This window comes from Triturus cristatus, chromosome 7 (genome assembly GCF_964204655.1).
Source record: "Triturus cristatus chromosome 7, aTriCri1.1, whole genome shotgun sequence".
Lineage (NCBI taxonomy): Eukaryota > Metazoa > Chordata > Amphibia > Caudata > Salamandridae > Triturus > Triturus cristatus.
The window spans coordinates 1,575,536,728-1,575,559,175 of NC_140590.1; the positions used below are offsets into that span (position 1 = coordinate 1,575,536,728).

At 41.2% G+C, this 22,448-nt stretch overlaps 1 protein-coding gene across 4 annotated transcripts in view; it reads left to right on the forward strand.

Annotated features, from left to right (window-relative positions):
- The window catches only part of NCOA3 (nuclear receptor coactivator 3), a 449,566-nt gene that overhangs the window by 147,837 nt on the left and 279,281 nt on the right, over positions 1 to 22,448 (forward strand). For 3 of the 4 annotated variants that reach the window (XM_085619414.1, XM_085619419.1, XM_085619415.1), the window contains exons 3-4: positions 21,615 to 21,691; positions 21,788 to 21,837. The gene's annotated coding sequence lies outside the window, so the exon portion shown is untranslated. Of the gene's footprint in view, positions 1 to 17,791; positions 17,849 to 21,614; positions 21,692 to 21,787; positions 21,838 to 22,448 lie in introns of those variants that run through there. The other variant, XM_085619418.1, reaches the window with a different exon arrangement.

Here is a 22,448-nt window from a genome sequence, read left to right on the forward strand (position 1 = left end):
GAGTAGTCCTATTTTTGCTAATAGATTCTTTGAATGCGTTTTGTTTTCAGCAAAATATACTTGAAGATGGTTGCCCTGTACATGCAGGCATAACATCCATCTTGTAATGTAGTTTGATTTTGGTTTTAAGAAAAGGCATTACAAATTGGCCACCCTACTTTCAGATTAGAAAGATGAAAAATAATATATACACGTTGTGTAATAATACCCTTAATTATGATAGGTTTGTCTACTTCATATTGCATTATTTGCCTGTGTCCAGTTAGCTCATAGGTCTTTTAAATCAACTCTTATAAATAACGTTTTGTTAATTTCGTGAAGAACATATTTAGGAATATCCATTTGGCAGCCGCTAGCAGGTAGGAATGATTGTATTAGTTTTGTGGGGGCTTTGCTAGAGTTTTATACTGCACTTTCTGTAAACGGACTCCACATTGGTGTCCAGGTGACAATTGGGGCCATTACAGTTAATTTAGATTAATAGTTACTGAGTAGGTAGATTGATGGCAGCTACTAACAGTATTCTTTTGTCATTGGTTGTATGACAATCCAGAATGTTGTCTTCATGCAGTGTCAGAAGTTATTTGGGCATGCACCCTTTCTTTTTCTATCTCCACTTACCTTTGTCATTGTGCAAAATTGTTTTTTGTTGCACCACACATGTCCAGGTGGTTTGCCTCATGTTTTTGTTGCTTTTGTTTCATGCAGGGTAGCTTGATGAATAGCTAAAGACCTGTATAGTGGGACAAACACATGGATAACTCATGTAGACTAATGAACAGCTGTTAAATTGAGATAGGTTATTCCTTTGGTGCATTGGATGGTAACCATGGAACTTATCGACTGTATTTTTAAGGAACGGTACCCAAATGGTTTACCTTTCCATCACTTTTTTTTTTTGTGTCCAATCTGTGTTCTCCAGTCTTCTTTTGTAGTGTCCTAAGGCATATGATCAAACACTTTATTTGGCTGGGCACATAAATAGGCTTATTTTAGGACATTCAAATACAGAAACCTCACTAGACATCTAGCCAAACTGCATTGGTCCTCCAAGGCCAAATGTTAATTTTGTGTTGTTGCACACCTTCCGTGTGACACTCAGTTGTTTAGAGTTTGATCCAGATTTCTTGCAGTCGCATTTACATAGGTATATGCCATTGTGTTCTCACCAGCATCTTCAGTCTTTCTTCGAACTGTCCTTACAATTCATTGAGACAAAACAGGAGGTGTATGCTTTTCATATATTATCCCACAAGCCTGAAACATATTGCCCTTGTGTACTCGACCAAATTTATAATCCTTTTGTTACACCTTCAGTTATCCCAAAAATGTTATTTTCTTATCTCACAAATTCTGAGTCAACTTATCAGTACTTAAACTGCAAATTTGTAATAGAATTTCCTCTGAGATTAGCAGGCCTGTTTTTACTTTCAAGAGTTACAAATGACTAATGAGTTTGTAAGTAGAAACACCTGCGATTAGGGTCCAGTTATAAATAAACTTCACTTCATAAGATGCACATAAAAATCCTTTGTAAAGCCATTTAAGTGAATTGTCTTTCGTGGATTGATTGACCCGCGAAGCATTCTGTAAGGGAAAAAAAAGATTGAAAGCAATTCATCTAATTTACTTATGCAAATATAATTTCGTGGTATTCTTTGAAAGTTTAGCTTGTGCTATTTTTCTTGAATAATAGATTGATTTGGATCCTCAATCAGTATTGCCTTTTATCATGTTAAACTGCTGCTAGAAAACAAAGTTGCTATATAAACCGTCACCTCGCACCTTGTTTGAGGCGACTTACCTTGCATTTCAAGTTTAAATTGGAACACCTTAACCAAATTGTCCTTTCTTAAATATACCTGTGTTGTATTCATGAACGTGGTTAAACAAAGTATAGAATCCAATACGCAGATAATATTGTGGTATTTAAATGAGCAGAATAGGCTTTTCAGTAGCTTAAATGATATGATATAACGAGTTCTAATGAGCGGATTATTCACACCATAAGGAAAACAACAACGTGCTAGTCCTTTTAGTGCAAGGAAAGTGAATGAAGGCAGCTGTTGCTGTTTTTCACTTGTCTAGCAATGTACTATTTTAAGTACTGATATTTTTAGTTCAAATTGGCGTTACCTGCTACACAATGGGAGTCTGGTGTTGTTGAACTGAGTAGACTTATTTAAGAAGGCCTCTCTAGTATAGAAGATTCATTTTCACTGCAGAAAGACTGATAGTTATTTTCTGATTGTATAGTACCACTAATTAGTTTGTTTGAAAAGGAGCATGTTTTACATGTATGTCCACCTACCTTGAGTGGATCATGTTCCTTGGAGTGACCATGTTCTTGATTCATTGTAAGTGAATTTACGAGACCAATGTCCTGTGCACCAACCATTGGTCAGCTATTCAGCTTGTTACTACAATGAAGTTGTTTGGTAATAGAATACAGCCTACATGTAGCTCACCTGATCCTTTTAACAAAAGATCTATACATGCTGCAGTACTTAGCATGATTTTGATTGGAAACTGGGGGAGGGGGTCTCTCCTGAAAGTACTGAGACATTCTGACAATGCCTGATGCTTCTTCTCAAAGCAGTGTATCTTCTAATAAGTTGATGATTCCCATCCGTTTTCGATCCAGCTATATTGAGACCAAATAATAGCCATTATCTACTGCTCAGCTCGTGCATCTGCTCAGTGGTTACATGTCTGTCCCTAAATTTTTTAATATAAAAACCTAATAACCATGTTGCGTCCTTTTACCATATACTCGACTACTTCCATAGTATGATTGCGACTGACTACTCCGTTCCACCCATTGATAATCTGTGCTCACTACAACCTGGGCTGGCGAATGAAATGTGAGCACTTACATTGTCTTACATCCACCAACCTCTGAAAGTTCTGACCTTTTGAAACTAGTAATGGGTGTTTCGATAGATAGGAGTGCAAGGTTAGTAGGTGTCAGTGTGCATTTCTCATACAGTACAATGAAAGGGTTAAGTAGTTTGAAATACATTGCATCAGCCATGTTGTTGTTGTGGCGCACTTCATTGTAGACAATTGTCCAGAGAAACCAAAGTCTATTGCAGGTACTGGCCTGCAACTGGCATGCGCTTTGTATATTTATCAGTTGCAGATGAGTTGCCACCTGTCTGCTTTCTGCACTCCTGAGTCTCCTCCTCTGGTTTGCTTCCTTTTTGTTTTGTACTAGTTCCATGATTGTCAAATACCTTTATGAATTTTGGTGCAAATTTTACCTCTCAACTTCAGCTGGATTTTCGCTATACAAATTTAGCGGAACTTTCGGAGAAAAATATGTAACTAAAATAATTTCTACCACTCCACTGGCTTTGCTTCTCTTGTTCCACAGCTATATCTCTGTTCGAATCTACTCTCCTTACTTGAACCTTTCAGCTTGTTGGAGTAGAATGGTCTACTAAGTCCATTGCCTCAAGAAGGCAATTTCCGGTGTTTGACCATTGCTGAGCTAACAGAAATGCAGATAAATATAGATCTGCTCAAATTGAGGTTTATGGTTCAATGTATTTTGTGGAATCATGGGACTGATGGGCTCATCATGCATTCCTGTTCCTCCTCCTCGGTGCAAACTATGCTTTAGAAAAAAAACTCCAGGGCCAGTGTTGCTCTTGGTGGATGGGTTGTCATAAATTCATTATGTGGCACAGGGACTGTTAAATTAAATATCAAAGCCTCTATTTCAGCAATGCAAATATATTCGGTTTTAAGAAAACCTCTCAAATAGCAACCAATGATAGCCATGACCTGTCTTACAGTTAAAAAAAAAAAAAAAAAAAAAAAGTTGTACAAGTGTTTCCATAACATCCATCATACTCCTTCTGCTCCCTTTTCGTCCCTCGTCCCTCCCACCCGTTCCCTCCCTTACAAATTCCAGCCTCTGCATTATTATATCAAAACCTGTTTCATCTCTAAGACTGAGTCGATTAGGAGTGAAAAGACCCGTACATCATCCACTTAATAAAAGAGAAAAACCTTCAGCAAATCAGAACCAGGCACTTCAGAGATAACATTGTTCAGTCTTTAAATAAAAATGTATGGCATAGCTAAGGTTCCCAAAGCCTTTCTAATAGAAAAATGTTGTCATCACACCCACCTTCAGACTACACAGTCCTACTCCAACTCTTCTCAAACTTTTGCAACTGTTATACAGATCTTGCCAATTCCATTGTGAACCATCACCAGTTGTGGAGAGACTTCAAGAAACATTGTACCATGCAGTAGCACGCAACTGAAATTTTGAGGAGCTCTTTCCCCATTCTTCAAATGTTTTCCTAATTAATTTGCAACCTTTAACTGTGTGTGCAGTATCACTGTTAGGTTGGACACATTTCCAGAACTCCGTGACTACAGATCTCAGTGGCCTCCAATTGTTATTGGGATCAGTGTCACTAGTGCCGTATTTTATAGTAGCCTCGTTTTCAGTCCACTTGTTTAAGATATTTGTCATGTTCTTGCAAAACCTCTGCCTAATCATCCATATAAGCAACTGGAGTCTGTTTGTTTGACCACCATTCCTTAAAATGTGAAAACTATCGGATTGAGATAATGTAGCCTGTTGCGACCACTCTTATATAGGTCTCTCATTTTGTCAAATATGCCTATAGGTGGTTTGTCGATAGCATTTTGTGATGGATTTCTAGCACCTTATTAACAGAGTGAGAGTTGTATATATTGCCAACAATGTGTTCTGCACAATCCAAACTCTGTACCCGCTACCTCAAGTGATTTCCTGCATTGCAAAGTTGATACATTGACTGTAGCTCTCTCACAAGGAAATCAGGCCAAAAATGCTCCCGGTTCCAAATCAGTAGCTGACAATTAGCCCATAGCGATTCCCTTTCTTGAAACGCTGTATCTGTGTGCATCATATGGTGTGCTTTCTTCCAAGTATGGTATAGCATTCTGTATTGGGTGACTGGAGCTAGCCTGTTATATATTTATATGTTAAAATGTTTTTGTTAATTTTCTACGCAAGTAACAAAGTTGAAAAAGGAGCGCAACCACTTCTTCGACAAATTGTATGACTAAAGTATAAATTTGTCATGCATCCTCTTTCGTTTCTATCTCTGGTTCTCGGTTTGCCCCTCTGACCGTATGGCTCGGACGTATTTTCCATGGGCATGGTATACAAATTTTACAAACCTCCGAACGTTTTCCAGGCTCCCCACATCTTCTTTCATTTCCTGTGGCATCCTCTCCCCTGGTATATCACTTGTTCTGCCAACATAGCCATTCCATGTCTCTCTCGCTCTCTCGCTCTCTCGCTCTCTCGCTCTCTCGCTCTCTCGCTCTCTCGCTCTCTCGCTCTCTCGCTCTCTCGCTCTCTCGCTCTCTCGCTCTCTCGCTCTCTCGCTCTCTCGCTCTCTCGCTCTCTCGCTCTCTCGCTCTCTCGCTCTCTCGCTCTCTCGCTCTCTCGCTCTCTCGCTCTCTCTCTCGCTCTCTCTCTCGCTCTCTCTCTCGCTCTCTCTCTCGCTCTCTCTCTCGCTCTCTCTCTCGCTCTCTCTCTCGCTCTCTCTCTCGCTCTCTCTCTCGCTCTCTCTCTCGCTCTCTCTCTCGCTCTCTCTCTCGCGCTCTCTCTCTCGCTCGCTCTCTCTCTCGCTCTCTCTGGTGTGTCTCCAGCTCCCCATTTCGGTGCAGACTTCCTCTTTGCTACTATCGGGGCCTATTCTGCCCACATCTTAGTGTATTTGAACATGTTGGTGTCACCTCAGATTTGCAAGACAAAGGTCTTGCTAGTTCTCATCGCTGAACTACCCAATACTTGCGACATGCCTTCTTCAGTTCCCTTTCAGTATTCTTCAATTAGTGGGAAAACCCAGATTAGATGGAAAAAGGAGCTTTTATTTGTTGCACCCTCTCACACAGTTCGGTGAGGATGTCCTTCCCATTGTATGTAGGAGACTGCCTGATTAGTATGCTCTGGGTAGAATGTGGAGTAGTACTAGGTGAAACCCTGATCTCATGACACTTTCTTGTGGACCTTTCAGTGCTTCTTCCAATTCCTCTTGGTCTAGCCCCCCACGTTTCTTTTCCAGGCTGCCCTGAGAGTCTGCAGAGTGTTTGGGGAATTATTTATCTTCCTGTATGTCTGTGATAACGTACCCTTTGTCATGTGGGTCTGAGAAGCCTGTTCTTATTTGTATATAGTATGCTAATGCCCCGTATGCACCAGAAGTGCATCGTCTATCTTTAACCACCATGGCTTTTCCAGGGTAGTAAGCATAAAGTAACAGATTTGTGGTATTTGGAAGACTAACCAGAATGTCTCCAATTGTGGCAGTCTAAGCCCCCTGCCTTCCCCAGAGGCATGTTGCTTATTTATTTTTCATTGGGGCCACTTTCTTACCCACATAAACTCACCACTGTGGATGGGACTTTTAGCACCTTCCAGGGGACTTTTTTGAGAAGCACTGCGAATACTTGCTCAAAGCAGGGCTCTATATTCATTTGCATTTCTTAGGCCCTTCCTAAGAGGTACACGTTTAAGGGCAGACAGTCTTATTATATTGTGTTGTGTATTGACCAATAAAAGTCAGAGATTGTCTTCTATCATATTATCAAGACCCTTATTCAGAAGTGTACCCAAGTATTTTAATTATGTCGTCTACAATTGGAAAGGGTGCAGACCGTGGGCAGCTACCTTGGTAAATATAGTTAATGGCGAGGCTTCGCATTTCTCCCAATTGATGCAGTTCCTGAAAAAATCTGGTTATAACACGGAGTTATGTGATGGAGTTTGCTGAATCCGATATATTTAGGAGATTATGTAGGGTTTTTAAAATGTGCATAAGATTGAGAAAATTGCCAACAGATGTGTCATTGTCTAGCCTTGATCATTTTGTGTCACGGCTATAGTATCGGAGGCTTCTAGTTCTCTTAATTGGTATGCCAGTAGGCAGCCCACCTTTCCTCCTACTCATAGCATCAGTTTCAGACAACACATTTTTTTTCTTTAGCTTTGGAGGTATACAACTTGTTAAAGTAATACTTTGCCCATAGGAGTTGACTCAGGATCTCTGAGGGTGTTATATTACGTCGTAAGGGATGTCACTGTTCATTCCAGGGCCTTCTGAGCAGATCCAGCCTGTCTTCTTAGAATTGTAGAATTCCACATTACCTCAACCCATACACAGGCCTTTTCTGCTTCCCACAAAACTTGAGGGGATGTTTTCTACTAAACACGTACATTGAAATCCGTGCAGCTTCAGTTTGGCCTCGGGTGTTAGTATTTAGAAACATTAGGTTGCCAATGTCCCTATTAAGGTATAATCAAATCGCCTGCCATCCTAGATTGTAGTGCATTGTGGGCAGATATGCAAATCTGAATGACTGCTCTAGTGATATGAGGCAGCAGAGAGGAGGACACTAAGAAGTAATTTATTCAGGGATGCATGCTGTGTGTGTAGGAGGTGAAAGTGTATTTCTGAATAGTTGGGTGGCTTAGCTGCTATGGGCCCAGTAAAAAATGGTCCATTATCAAGTCACCCAAGATATGCCTATCTCTGAAGCAAGGGGCTGTATTCTTACCTCATGTACCTATTAAAGGATCTTGTACACTAAGTTCCAATCCCCTTCAATTGGTAACTTAACTTGGGAGAAGGAGTCTGCACACTGCCCTATAAACACTATTATTCCAAACTAGGGGATACATGGTACCCAGAATGATTGTTTGGTGTTGTATGGCTATTTCTATGAATAAATACTGTGCTTCTTGCTCTATCCATGTATGGTTTACGCGTATGGGGAGTCCCGTTCATATGTAGGCCTTGGATATACCAGTTTCCACAACCAGTTGGGAACTTTTACATGCATGATATTTCGTGCCCAAGCCAGTCCTGTTTAAGCTCGTCTCTTTCAGTTTGGGAAATGTGACTTGTGGATCAGTGCAATATCTGATCTGGCACTGTGAAATAAGGGCAGCGTTTTTTTAAAAAAACTTTAAAGAATGGATTAGCCATTAACATTGATTGAGATGATCACTTAGTCTTGAGGCCTACATGATTGGGAAGTAAGAGCTGTTGGACTTACAAGGGATGGTTAATGATGTTGGTCGGTGTAAAGCTCTAAAGCACATGATATCATAGGCTGATCTTGTGTTCTTATGAAAGAGTGAAATGGTATCGGTATGACACAGGTGCAACTGCAAGAAAAATCCCTAAAGAAGTGCTTGATCATTCAACTTGACTAGCGTAACAAGAAGGCTGTTCAGGAGGAGGTAGTGACCTATGCGGATATGTTCTCTGTAAATGGGTGCGGGGATGCAGTCTAGGGACACAACCGATCCTTCATGGTGGTAGTTAGGCTTCTAAGAGGTGATTCACGCTCATGGATTCATTGTGTGTTTGTCAGCAGACTTATTCCTCATGTAAAAGACTGAATTAGCATTGAGGTCATACGCACCGCAACCCAGTTTCCTTTCAGGGTGGTCTTCTAATATTAAGATTATAATACAGAAGTCCTCAGGACTCACACAATTTACCATAAATAGAGGGAGGAAGAAAAATAAGACAGCCACATCCGTATCCCCAGGATATCACCGGTCTCGTTTCCATAATTTAGTTTATATGGGGAGCAGGAGAAGCAGAGAGTACATTTGGTAGACAATAGCCAACCTTAAATCGGTTTTAACGGAGATCTTTAACTGTCCTTTGCAGGCAATCTTTTCTTTCCCCCAGGTGTTTAATCTTGTGGCCCTCTGACTAAACTCTGATTACCTCCCCTAATCTGCTGGTCTCGACCCACATTACCAGTAATCTGTGCATGTTGCCATTTTGTCAGACCCCATGTCTCCAGTCCTATTTTTTACAAATCATATTTATGCATGTTAGTCTAATTGGTTGAGGTGAAGCGAACCAAGATTACAACAATGGTAACCATAGACCATCCCAGCAAATGTCTCGCTCATTCTGATTAGACCTTCAAGCCTGGACTCTGGGAGTCTAATAATGATGCAAATGCGAGGTCGGAGTCTGTGTTACTTTGCAATGTTAGTCCTTCATTTGAGTGCAGCATTTTTGCGACAGACTACATACACCCTTCTGTGAAGACCTTACAATTACGAAGCCTTACTCTGTTAGACATACTGTGCTTGCATCCTAAACTAGTTGCCCACTAGTTATTGTCCTAAAAATAAAGCATACCAGGTAATCTATTGCCTGTTTCCCAGCTTCTCTGCTGTTGGTTGGTAGAAGAAACTAATGCTGTGTTAGGGTGGAGGCTGAAGCCCACCATCAAACCCTGTTCATTCATTTCCTACACTTAAATATTCTTATCTACTCCACCTGAGTGGCTTTAAATGGTGCATGTCACGTAAAATAGTCTTATGCAGGCCTCTGATCTATTTTCTCTGAAATCCACAGCTATTTTACTTTTTTTTGTGTGCATTTTTGTTTGTATCCTCTTGTTTAAAACAGGACACCTACTTGAGATCGTCCAACATACTACATTAGTCTTGTGAATATAGGGCTTCAGCATTACACCTAATTATTTGTACTCATTTGCATATTTCCTCCAGAGCCACTAATGATTTTAAAATTCTGAAATTAAAATTGAATTACGAACCTTCTGCTGGAGGGTGGGATCCTCTCTTCCTCCCTCTTGACAAGGATTCTTAAGATGCGAGGCTCTTTTTTTTGCAGATCGTTCCCATGGGATAATGAACTGCAGACATTTTAGACTGGGGGTGTTGTGCTGGCAAGATGGTGGGGAGGAATGAGGTATATTCACCGCCTATGAGCTCACGCTTCAGACATCACATGATAACCCAGTGCCCTAGCGGGGGTAGTGGCTGCAATCATCTTTATTTTTCAAGGACTGTTGTTCCCTAAGAACGTTTTTTTATTTCTGGGAATTTAACAGTGAAGTTCCTGGGAGCGCTGCCCGAAGCACTGCAGGAACAATGAATTTAATGATTAAAACCACTTTCCCTGCCCCCTCGTATGCATGCCTTTTTTTTTTTTTTTTGGTTTTGTTTTTTGGCAGGAACCAAGGGGGAGAACAATAGAAATGGTGGGCGCTGTGCACTCCTGCTTTCGCATTTCAGAGAAGCTCTACCTAGTTTTCATTTTCCACCAGATTCTTTTTTCAAACCTTTTGTTTAAATCCAGAAGTTAAGGTTTTTCTCATTCAGTGGGCATTCTTGGTCATATAATACACTTTTTAAATGACGTTGTTTATTCCGTAAAACACAACCTTACTTTTGATTTGGTACTTTACAATATATACACCCAGTATAAAATAACTTTCGTAGTCAGTTTGCTTAATTGTTGTGCCCCTCCCATCAACTTAAGAAAATGCCCAAGTCTGTACGAGTTTAGTCAGTTTGTATTTGTTCATGATCGAGTCCTAGAGCGCGTCACAACCTTTCAGTGAACATGCATGCGAAATGTGACACTTGCAACGCTTATAAAACAATACAGTAAATACAGAAATCAAAAATTGCAGCATATCACATTTCCATTTATTGCATGGTCCGGAAGCGCTTTTGCAGTCTGGGGGCCCTATAAGGGTCAGATTCTACTTGAGTGGACTGAATAGCCTTTTGATCATGCATGGAATTAAATGCTGATAAACTTATTTTTTAATATACTGCATCTTGGTTTAAAGTTTGCATCCGTTTTGTTGCTTGTTCAATGGTTTAGAATGGGATTAAAATGTATCCAAGGAAAACTTTTTTTTCTTTTTTTTTTAAAGGAAATGGTTGTATGCATTTTGGATTTCCTTTTTAACGAAGTGCATTTTAGAACGGTTTTAAAATGAAATATTGAAGTGTTTTTAAGGCTTTTGCAGCTTGAATACCGAAGGGCTCTAATTATATCTGCCTTTGCCATCGTTTTGACTTATTTCATGTGGTTAGATGTTAACGCAAGTGGATTTCAGTTACCAAGGGCCATCTTCCCCAGTTATCCATAGCCCCTTACCTAATGATGACAAGATAATATTTTAAATAATCATATGAACTGATTTTTTAATTTTGTTTAAACCGTTGGTTTATTTGACTTTTAGTTCCAGTGTCTACATGAAAGGTTCCATGCCTCATGGCCTGCTGCAGTGTTTCACTGTAGACAGTTTACGATTTTGAACCACAAAATTAGAAGTGGTGTATAGTTTGCCTCAGCTTGTTGTGGGTAGACTATTTTACTTTGGAAAGTAGGCAGTTCATTATTATTCTGTGGTTAATTGTATTTATTCTGAGTTGTGTAATTTTTCGTTTACAAATGTTTTTTCAACTTTGTATACTTTTTTCTTTTGTGTGATTGATGTTTCCGCACGTTTTTTAGTAAGCCCTCAAACTATCTCGAAGAACCTAGGCCAGTGACCCAACATGTTTGCGACCGAGAATCACTGAGCTCCATAATTAACTTGAACTGTTTGGACTGGATAACTCGGAAAAGGGAGTGGCTGTGCAACCTGTGATCTGCAACTGAACTCAATTATAGCATTTTCTCAAAAGATTTAAACAGGTGGAAAGGCTCACCTTCATGTATAGGGTTACTAGTACCTTGGCAAGTTTTATTTTGGTATTTCCACTTTTTTTTAATACCATACGGAGCGACACAACTGTTTTTGGCTGTACAAAGGCATGACGATTCTGGAATAAGAAATTGCTCACATGCAGGGCTGTTCAACAGGTTCTTTGAGTGTAAATTGAATAAGTCCATAATGGAAGTGTAGGACAGCTTTTGGTAGCATGCCTGCCAAAGAACCTTTTTCCAATATAGAATGGCATGTTTAAGTTTCTACTACCCAACTGGGTTCAGCAACTGTGTCCTAAGTGCCATCTTCCATTAATATTGAAGGCCCCCTAGTCGTTATATGTCCTTTTATAAAATCGCTTAAATATCGGATTTGATTTTGTAAAAATTATTTTGTAGTTGTGTCCTTACTCATTGCAGGAAAGGAAATTATATAATTATGTATGCAAGCCTTGTGTCTGTTTCATGATGGTTCCCTTTTCCAGAGCTACTACAATTGAGTGGTCTGGGTCCCTGTAGCAATTTGCCATTTTGCTGGAATGTGAAATATTGATCAAGACTTTACTTAGTTAACTTACTCAAAAGTTGATCCTTTATATGTGGTCCAGTTACTGCCACATCCATCTCTTCCTCCCCCACTCCCATTCCCAAGGACTTGTCTACATCCAGTTTTTCGTATATGCCACTTTTAACAACTGTTTGTCTGTGTGTGTGTGCGTGCGTGAGAGAGGCTTTACTGGCGGGAGGTGTAGAGCATACCCTTGTGTGGGGTCAAATTAACACTTTGGTTTAGTGCACGCTGTGACTTGGTGATCCTGAAGCTGGTTTGCTTTCTGGTTAATTGGACCTTCTTTTGTTCTCTTTAGTTTAGCTTGCCACCGCCATGAATGTAGCTGATGTTTGCCTTGCTGGATATTTGTTTGGGCATCATGGGGCACGTGGTAGGTCTTCATTTGGGATGGTAGGCTCCTAAATTGATGGAAAGCTGAGTCATTTAATTCTTTGGATAAGCTTCCTTTTCCTACCCACCCCAAGAGGGTAAGGTTCCAGAATGCAGAGGAGAATTGGAATAACACTATTCAAGATGAATACGTATGATGGTCCTCTGAGTACTGAGTTGCCTGCTTATTCCTTCCCTGCTAATTCCAACACCTTTTAAACTCTTAGACATGACAGGTCATTGCTGGAAGGTTATTTGGAAATGGTTTATCAATTAGATGTTTCTTCAAGTTCACGGAGTGGTCAGAGGAGCTCCTATTGGAAGGTTACACCTAGCAATGCACTCCAGTTTCAGGAGGACTGGTGAGCCACTCACTCATGTTTCACGAAGCACCAAGAGATCTGAGAACTCCAATATTTTATTTGACAGGCCGGGTAGACCTCTGATGACAGCTTTTCACAGAGGTCCATATCTTTGCATAATACCAAGGCCAAGATGTTGGCGAATAGTTTATATCAGCTGATAGACCGGGATCAGTCTAGCTTTATGCTACTCAACATAATCTCTTAAGGCTTCAGGTAGTAATGTCCCAACTGGGTAACATTCGAGAACCTGCAGTTTTGCTAGCCCTGTACACTGAAAAGGCCTTTGACTCTCTCAAGTGGCCATAGATACTGGTGGGCTTAGTCAAGATTTGATTTGGTGCGGAGTTTAAGAACATAGGTCGGCCTATCGTACATGTCCCCTGTTGCAAGGGCAACTGTGAATGGGGTTCTTTGCAAAGAATTTCATCGAGGTGGGGGAACGCTGTAGGGGTGTACGCTGTCTCCCTTGTTTGCCCTGGGAGTAGAATCCCTGGCCTGTTGGATACAATGTGATGCTCTATTCCAGGGTATTAGTTGGGCCCCTGATTGGGAGGTTATGCAGAATTTATTGAAAATATCCTGATTTGACACTTTGAGAGTGAATTATGGCTTGATGGCATCGTGCTTGCCATTATTTACTTGTGCTCGCACTTTGCATTCTCGCAAAGCACCCGTAGGATACTGGTTCAAGCAGAAAGTCTCTCTGATAGTTTCTAGACCAGCCACTCTCCCCTTGGAATTTCATTTTTAAATTCTGAATGTCACAATTCCAATTTTGAGAATTCGGCCAAGTTTCCTGGATAATAACACAGGCCTTCTTGAAGCAATTATCAGAGACGTAACATAATTAAATGTAGCAGGAATTAGATCAGCTGTTCTAGACTACTAGGACTCTCTAAAGTGAGAAATCCCAGTACAGTGTGGAATGTAGGCCTGGCCTGTTACGCACTGCAAGGCCATTCTAAGGGAAGAAATGCACTTTACAAATGCAGATAGCATAACATTGCCTTTTAAGCCACACTACCATTATAATGCAAGTTAGCAATTTATAATTAATGCATGACCATTATGTGGTTTCAGTGCACCATGCATATAAAGAGGACATGCACAGAATACGTTTTGCCTAGTGTAAGGTCAGCAGACATGTTTAGCAACCTGGTCAATTTTGTTAGTGAAAGGTGAAGGTTTTTGGGTGCACTAAACTTCAAGGTTCCATAACTGTGCAAAGCTACTTCTGCCTCAAATGGTTTGTTCATAGTACATTAAACCTGCTGTGACTGGTTCTTTGGAGCTGCTGGTAGACTTTGGGGAGAAAGAAAGTGGAGACTCTCCTATTGTTTCCTACTGAGCAAAAAGTAGCCCAAACTATCCTGTTTATTTATTTTTCCCGATTTTTGAGTTTCTGTAGATGGCATACCTGGACAAAACATGTTAATTTGTTCTCTAGAGTAGTTCTCGGAGCGATCTTTGTAATAGGTCTTGCCTTAATTGTAGCTGTATGTTTTCAGTGACCTGTTGTCTTCAATACTATACATAGAGTAGATTTTGGGTGAGCCTCTTGCTCATGATTGGATGGTTTTCTTAACTACCTTATGTCGATGCTCCTGATTGATGGCTTTCCTCCCTGTCTACCCCCACCACCTTGCAGTGCAGACATCCTTGAACTATTTTATCATTTATGCTCTTCCTGCTGCTTATGCTACCCACTCATCCATTGCACCCCCACCACTCCCGCTCTGCTTCATTGATTTTTAAATGTATTTTTAACATTGCTTCGGAAGGGCTCAACAGCAGCAAATTGCTACAGAACAAGTTGCTACCGGGCTCGTCCATTGCTTCCACAGATCTCTCCAACCTTGCTTTTGCTGTTAATATTGTGACTAGAACCATGCCATCCTGCGTGCCATTTTAAAAGTACATTTTGAATAAAGTGTTTAAAATAAAATGTCGAGATGGTCACCATGTGTGATATCCACATGGCTGTAGATGAAGGGACAGCCATCCTGGAATAGCTTTGGCCATAAACTATGTAAAAACAAGCGTTGGACAGCCAATAGATCATACTCCCATTTAAGAGCACAGGCTTATTGTTGTTGCTACCGTTTAGCTTACAATTCAGTGCTGACTATTGTAATGTGAATTGCTTATTAGGACCGTTTGGTTTCTCTGGGAAGTTTAGCCTAAGTGCTAATTATTCTAAGGCTTCTTGTAGAGTTTTTTTTGGGTATCATGAGAGATCTTGGGAATTCATTCTGCTGTACTATTTGTTGTCACTAAAATAAATTTTACCTTTTTGCATGTTATTTGATGCTACACATGCCGGTCTATTGCTAGTAATTTGGTGTGGATACGTGGTGTACATAGGTCTCATACCATTATAGTCTGTAATTTTGTATTTACGTGCGGGTGCGGTTTAGTTTACTGTGTTCCTGGATTGAGTTGGTACGGTACACAGTTAAGACAATTTATGATGCAATTTTGGTTCATGAGTGATGTTTTGTGTATGTACCCTATGGAGGGTGCATATGTGAGTGTCACAATGAGTGAGACCTTAGACTGCATTGTGGCATAGGGGAGCCAGAGCTTGAGCCGTCATATTGTGGTTTGCCAGTAAGACTTCTTGCTAGAGGTGTCTGTTTTGCTGATGTACTTGTGAAACCTTTTGCGAGATGTTGTCTGGCACGAGTGACTTGGTAGACATGTCTGTGTTCATTCTGCACTGAAGAGTTTTTAAATAGTAAAGGGACTCTAATTCAGTTGGCCGAAGCTAGGTTTAGTTGTCTTAGAAATTGGTTGTCACTCCCATAGCGACGTGAATATTTAGTAATTAGTCACAATTTAAATATCTATTTTGGAGTTCTTTATTTCTGATTGGGTTGCTGCGTGTGCTTTTACATGTGAATGCTTCATAAATATTTCCCAAGAGCAATTTATTTTTCTAATTAGCTTGAACAGTCCCTGCTTTACATAGCGCTTCAAGCAGTGTTCAATAAATCAATTCAAATGCACAGCTGTTACTTGAAACTTTCTTAACTTCTACTATTCTCAGAAGGCACCCAGCAATTTTTGCTAATTAGCATACTTAATCATACCTTGTACAGTATTGAGAGTTAAATGAATTAATCAGTTTCAGGGCTTTATAAGATCTACTTTGTAAAATGGAAGCTTGATCAGAATATGAATTTTCCTTGTTAAAATCAGGATTTTTCATTTTCCGGGTCTTGGAATGTTTCACTGTTAAACATTTAATCTTTGTTCCTAATTTTACCATTCTAAACAATTAAGTATCTTACATGACTATAAGTAATGGAATCCCTTAAAATTAGGCACTATTTCAACATCCTAATAACAGCGCTCATCTCGGTAACAATAACGTAATACTAGTGGGATGTGCCAAAATAAAGGTTACTTACTCACTGAATGCTTGCGTAGGCCAGCCCAGAACATCAAACAGTGCAGAGCAAGTGAGGCTGAGGGAATGACGCTGTTGAAAGCAGATGTATTCTTTCCCAAAGAATGCTTTATTTTCTTCTTCAGTTTAGTTTCTTAAAATAGTTGCTTAAGCTGCAGCTTTCATTCAATTTTGTTGTATCACTATTTTATTTATTTTGTAGATTTTTTTTGTTTTTTGAGTGGTTCCATATGTCCTTGCTTATGGCATCTAAGAAGTCCCCGCAACCCCCCCCCCCCACCCCCCCCCCAATTGTTGAACTGCGCACCCTCAAACACTTGATCAAAGAGCCACCAAGTTCAAAGTGTTAACAATCCTGATCGAGCTGTAGGTTCCCGGAAACCTAGGTGCAGCATTAGCGTGCAGCGATGTCATGATTGGCACCATTCTCGATAGTGAATTGAAGGCAGAGACTAGGAGCGCATCTGGACCTTCTGCTTTGAGGAGTTTCTTCTCTATTTGCGGCTGGGCGTCAGTGAAAACAGATCGGCGCCAAATGCACCGATTACTATTGAAGCACATGATGGTCTTATTGCTGTATCACTCAGACTTTGTGGAGTTGGGCCAAAATGTATTTATACAGTATGGTCTCCGGGAACGTATATCCAGGATACTTGCTAGCTGCACCTCGGGTGCGCTGGGCTTCTCTCAGTGGCAGGAGGACACCATAGAACATACTCATGTTATGTAAGCAATGCCTCCAGTGGGGTTTAGCTCATTTTACTCATAGGTAGACTACATATAGCTTATACCCCAGCTATTTGTCGGCTTTGCCTCTGGTCTGATTGTAGAATACTTATGCTGGTGTTGGTTGTCACTCTGTCGCTCCAGAGTTGATGCCAGTGAACCACATGCAGTGTCATGTATTAAAGTAGGTGAGTAGTCGCTGACTTAAGAGCAAGTCGTCATAGACCAAGATGAAGATCTTATTTCTGTCTAGATCTGGTTCTGGATGGGACTTTAGATTTTGAATAGTGACGTAGTGGACTCCAAGATCATCTTGGAGATTTACGTGGCGAAGCTGTAAAATGCAGGCTACCCAAGGGCCCAATGGGAGTCGTAGGGAGCATGGACAGTGTGCCTGGAGCAAAATTGGGGAAACGCAAACACCCCTAGGAGATGGTGTACCAGAAATATGGATCTCAGGTGTGACCCTTGATGATGAATAATTACGAGAGTGCTGAGTCTGAAGTATGGGGCCCAGGTCAATGCTGTAGAGCCAGCGTGGAGAGATAATTAGAGGTGAATTGAATCGGGCCCTGGATGTAGAGCGATATTTACATTCAGCTGTGGGCATTGGTAAAGATGTGTCTTTTGATATCAAATGTTTTTCTCTCGACATAGGCGGTGACTTTTCTGCTGTTTGTGACATCTAATGTGTTTTCCCTGAACACAGTGGCTTCACCGCTGGTTCTGACATTGAAACCTGCTTCTTCGACGTCAATAGGTGGTGGACTGTCTACGGTTACTTTGACACTGATGTGTGTCTTGACGGTGAAGGGTGAGGATGTATCGACATAGAGTGGTGTCTCCCTCCTACCGATGACCGGGTTTGTTGGTGTACCTGTCAATGGTGAGCATGCTGGTAGTTCTTTTCTTGACATCATACCGCTCAACGTCGACTGGAAATGTCTACATATATATAGATGGATGGATGGATGGATGGATGGATATATATACAGCAAATCGTCCCTGCGGGAGGAGCTCTTAGTAGCTGGTGCCGACGGCGAGGTAAGGACAACCTCGCAATTTTATCAATTATCTGAAGAAAAACGCCGCACTCCTCTTGGATTCATCAGCTCAGTTTTAATGACCTTTTTCCTTTTCCCACCTACGCGTTTCGAACTTTCACAGTTCCTGATCACGGTAGTAACATAAGTCCTATGTTTGTTTCACCAATTTATACCATAGCTCCACATTAACCCACAATGAGGCATTGTGTGTTAGGTAGTTTGTTTACTTAAGCCAAGCACGATTACGTGCTTACAATCCATATTTGCGATGCTGTTTGGCATAGGCGTATCGCATTAGTTTACTAAGGGCATTATATCAATACCTAAGTGGTTGTCAGTGAGCCGTTATAAGTGATTTGAAATTCTCACACTCAGTGACACACATTGCGTCACCGCTAGTCTATGCGCATCTCGGGCTCTCAATGGAGCAAACGCTCACAAGATAATGACTTCAGTGTCAAGCAAATCACGGCTAAGTGCCCTTGATAGATCCTTAATTTACCTGATGTTCCACACCATGCCAAACAGCAGGGCAAGCAATGGACAGAAACTATTATTGACTATGATTATTACAATTTATCGTGCTTGGCTTAAGTAAACAAACTACCTAACCCACAATGCCTCATTGTGGGTTAATGTGGAGCTATGGTATAAAATCAGTGCACATACACCCGCTCTTCTGGGCAGCTCACATGCGGGGTAGGCTCCCGCGATAGGGGGCACAGCGCGGGGTGGGCACCCGCAAAATTCTGCGAAGTGCGGGGTAGGCACCCCGTTACTCCCAATAACGCCGATGCGGCGATTTTGTACTCTGGCCACGGCGGTGATTACTTCTCTTGGCGGCAATTTGCGGGGTGGGCACCCGCTCAATTTAAAGCATAAAGCTTTTCGGCGTTCAGGCGGGGTAGGCTCCCGCGGTGTTTTCAAACCGGCCGCCCCATGGGCACAGCGCCTCCCTTCCGCCACAGTGCTTCTTCCAGCACAGCGCTTATCATTTAGGTTATCCACGGGTCCTGGGCACACAGCAGCATGCTGACACGGTGCTGGAAAACTCTGGCAGGGTCTTAGGCTTCCCAGCGCGACACGGGAATAGCGCTTGACATGAGACCAGGTGCAGGGTACAGTCAATCCAGCGTAGCACCCACCAAATATAGCGCTCACCTTGCACAGGGGTGCAGGCAGGAAGCAGTCAATTACAGTATAGCGCCCACCAAATATAGCGCTCACCTACCCCTGGCAGCTTGTCTATAGTGCTCTCCTTCCGCAGGTAATGCAGTCAGGGTCCCACAAGGCGCTAGGGTGCAGGCAGGGAGCGCAGGCCAGTCCAGTATAGCACTCTTCTTCCTCAGCCGCTAGTCAGCAGAGCAGCAGGCACTCTGGAGTTGGTCTCCCTGGTTCCCCTCTCACTGGGAAAGCTCAGATAGGCAGGCAGGATTACTCCGCTATCTTGGGGACAGCAGAGCCTCAGCTCAGTCAGCCACAGTAGTGTAGTCTCCTCCTAGATCCAACCGCCTATACTCCGGCAGAGGTTCCCCTGGTCCAGTAGTGCCCTAGCTATGGCTCTCCCTGGCCCTGTGGACAGCAAAGGGGTGCAGATAAGCTTAGGGCCCAACACACAGGCCCACGTGGGGGTACCCCCTGGCAGCAGGTCCCCTCTCTCTCAGGTCCACGCTCTGACTGAGCACATGGCAGCCCAGCTCCGCTTTCTAAATGCCCCTCACCCCACCTACCAGACAGTGCCAGAAGCTTCTAGAAGCGTCTGGGGAAACTGGTTCTAACTGGCTTAGGGGGAGGTGTCCAGCACCCTGGGTGCCAGGCTTCCCTCCAAAAGCTGGGGTTGCTGGGAAATAACAAATAGACTGTAACTCAGCTCAGTCAGGCGGCACAACCACACAGCCATGGCATCCATTTTAAAAGTAGCATGTTCAAATAGGGAAAGTCAGTTTGCGCACGCCATTGCGCAGCATGCATTATGGTGTCTCACACCACACATGGCCTACACATTTCTCTACCATGAAGGAGATAAAGGTGTGTACACCATTGCACCGCATTTAACATTGGCGTTTAACATGCATTCACATAACATGTGGTTTCCCATAAAAACGAAGAAATTCAGGGAAAAGGGCCAAGTCCAACTACCAGCATTTGATAAGGCCCTTGACTGAGTAAGTGTACAGCTGCTGCACAGGCTTCTGTGTGACCAGAGTTAATGAGATTCTGGACGGTGGTACACAACATACTTCTCAAAATGGCTAAGTTTTACTACAGTTGGGAAATGGATGAATGTTTCCGCTGCAGTTGACCTTTAAGTTGTTCTGATTATGAGACACCTCCTGAGCACTCCAAATTTGTTGCTTTAAATGCTAGGTTTCAGACTTTTTTTTTTTTTTTTGCATTTGTATCTAATAAAATTAAAAAGTAGTTTTATTGACTTGTTTTGAATCTTTGTCAATTGTATTCATCACTCATACCTGACATTTTCATAGATCCTAAATTTTTACCTCCAAAATGTGTGCAGAAAAAACGATTTTCAGTGCAGATTTTTTATGCTTTTCATGCCGATTTAAATATATTTATTGTGGCCCAGAGTTAGAAGCCAATGTTTGTCATTTTATAGAATTAACAAGATGAGCAGAAGCTGGCTCAATATTAAACGAAACAGTAGCCATTCAAACGGATGATAGGACTGTATGGGAAAGTTACTCTGTGTTATCTGCGATTCTTGGATTCAGATTCTATTCTCCACCCACTTCAAAGAAGGAAAACCAGCTCATGCCCACCACACTGGTCTGAGTGATCACTGAAGCACACATCCATTCCTTAGCAAGTCTACAAACCCACAAAAACACTAAAAATGCTGCATATGCGTATGCACCCAGTAAGTGTAACAAATGACATGTTATGTATACCATCCCTTGCGGAATAAGCTGTGCGCCTACCTGTGTTAATATTATGCCTCATGTCGGTTTAAACTCCTGTGTGCTGCAACATGCAACTTACCCCAGGGATTTAAAATAACTTAAAATCATCTATAGTAATTTTGATTGATTCATTATTTCTTTGGTTTAAGTGTCCATTTTTGTCAGCAACAGTTTAGTCTGAATGTTTTCCAGTGCTACTGTGAGTAATTTTGATAAGGGGTGAGTTACTTTCTCTTATTGAAAGCACATTGTTTCATCAAGCATGATCAATGGGTCGTTGCAATAATTTCCAAGCAAGAGTTTGGTAGGAGCTAGTTTTCTGATTTATATCTGATTTATATGCAATCCAGGACTTTTGCTATTCATGTGCAAATTGCACTTATCACTCGCCCGAGAGCGGATGCGTATTTGAGTGTGAGATCACGAGTGACTCACTTTTCTTGACGTCACAATGCATCATTAGAAAGACATAAGTTTGGTGAGACGCATATTACTGGCCATAGTACCAGGACACAAGCTGGTAGAATAATGAAGTGGTGGTGTGCATCATGTTTGTGCTGTGTTAATAGACATTGTTAAAATAGGTAGGGTGCCACATGCTATTTGCTTGATTTATTTAGTTATGAAGATTATTGCATGTTAAGACTCCATAGAAGGGAATAAAGCATCTTTTATTTTTATGCAGGATGTGTATTTAAAGTAAAGATAGCTATGCCCCTGGACGCAACATTTTGATATACTGAGGATGCTTTCTGAGCAAAGGTAAGCAGTTTATATTTAAAGAAGCTGATTCATAATGTGTTTTCATATTTAAATGAGAGGTTAGTATTTTTATATTGGTTTTCTTTTATTTTCCAGGTTAGCGCTGCTCTTCCCAGAGAGAATTGGATTTTAGTGAGTTTGTTGTGGTAAGTCTATAGAACTCTAGAATGATTACCCGTAAATATATTGTTCTAAAAAAAATAGAGATAAAATAATGTGCAAACCATAACTCTCTCCTTAGGCTTGCTGCTTACTATTCCGTATTCCTGCCTTACTTTCTGGTTATTTTTTCCCCACAATAATAGTAAATGTACGTTTCATATATTAAAGTGTGGTGTAGGGAGGTTTACCCCCTCCCCCCCCCCCCCCCCCCAAAAAAAAATACAGTAAAGATTTCTATATCTATATACCTCGAGACAAGTTTAAAACGGTTACTCACAATTGCGTGGTTAGGGTTTACTGGAACAAGATGCATTTCGGCCCCAGGCGTGGCCTTGTTCACAGTAAACGCTAGGATTTCAATTTTTTGTATACATTTTTTTTAAATGTACATTTAATATAAAAATCAATCGTTAAATCTTTTTTGTAGTTAGAAAAACGTTATTCTTTTTATTCAAACCAAACTTAAGTACACAAACATTTGAAATTCTTCAGTTATAGATGTACCTTAAATGTATAACTTATGGACCACCATTAAATGTATATCACTTTATTTTTTCTTTAGCTACAAACTTTTTTGCTTTCCCATTCACTGCTT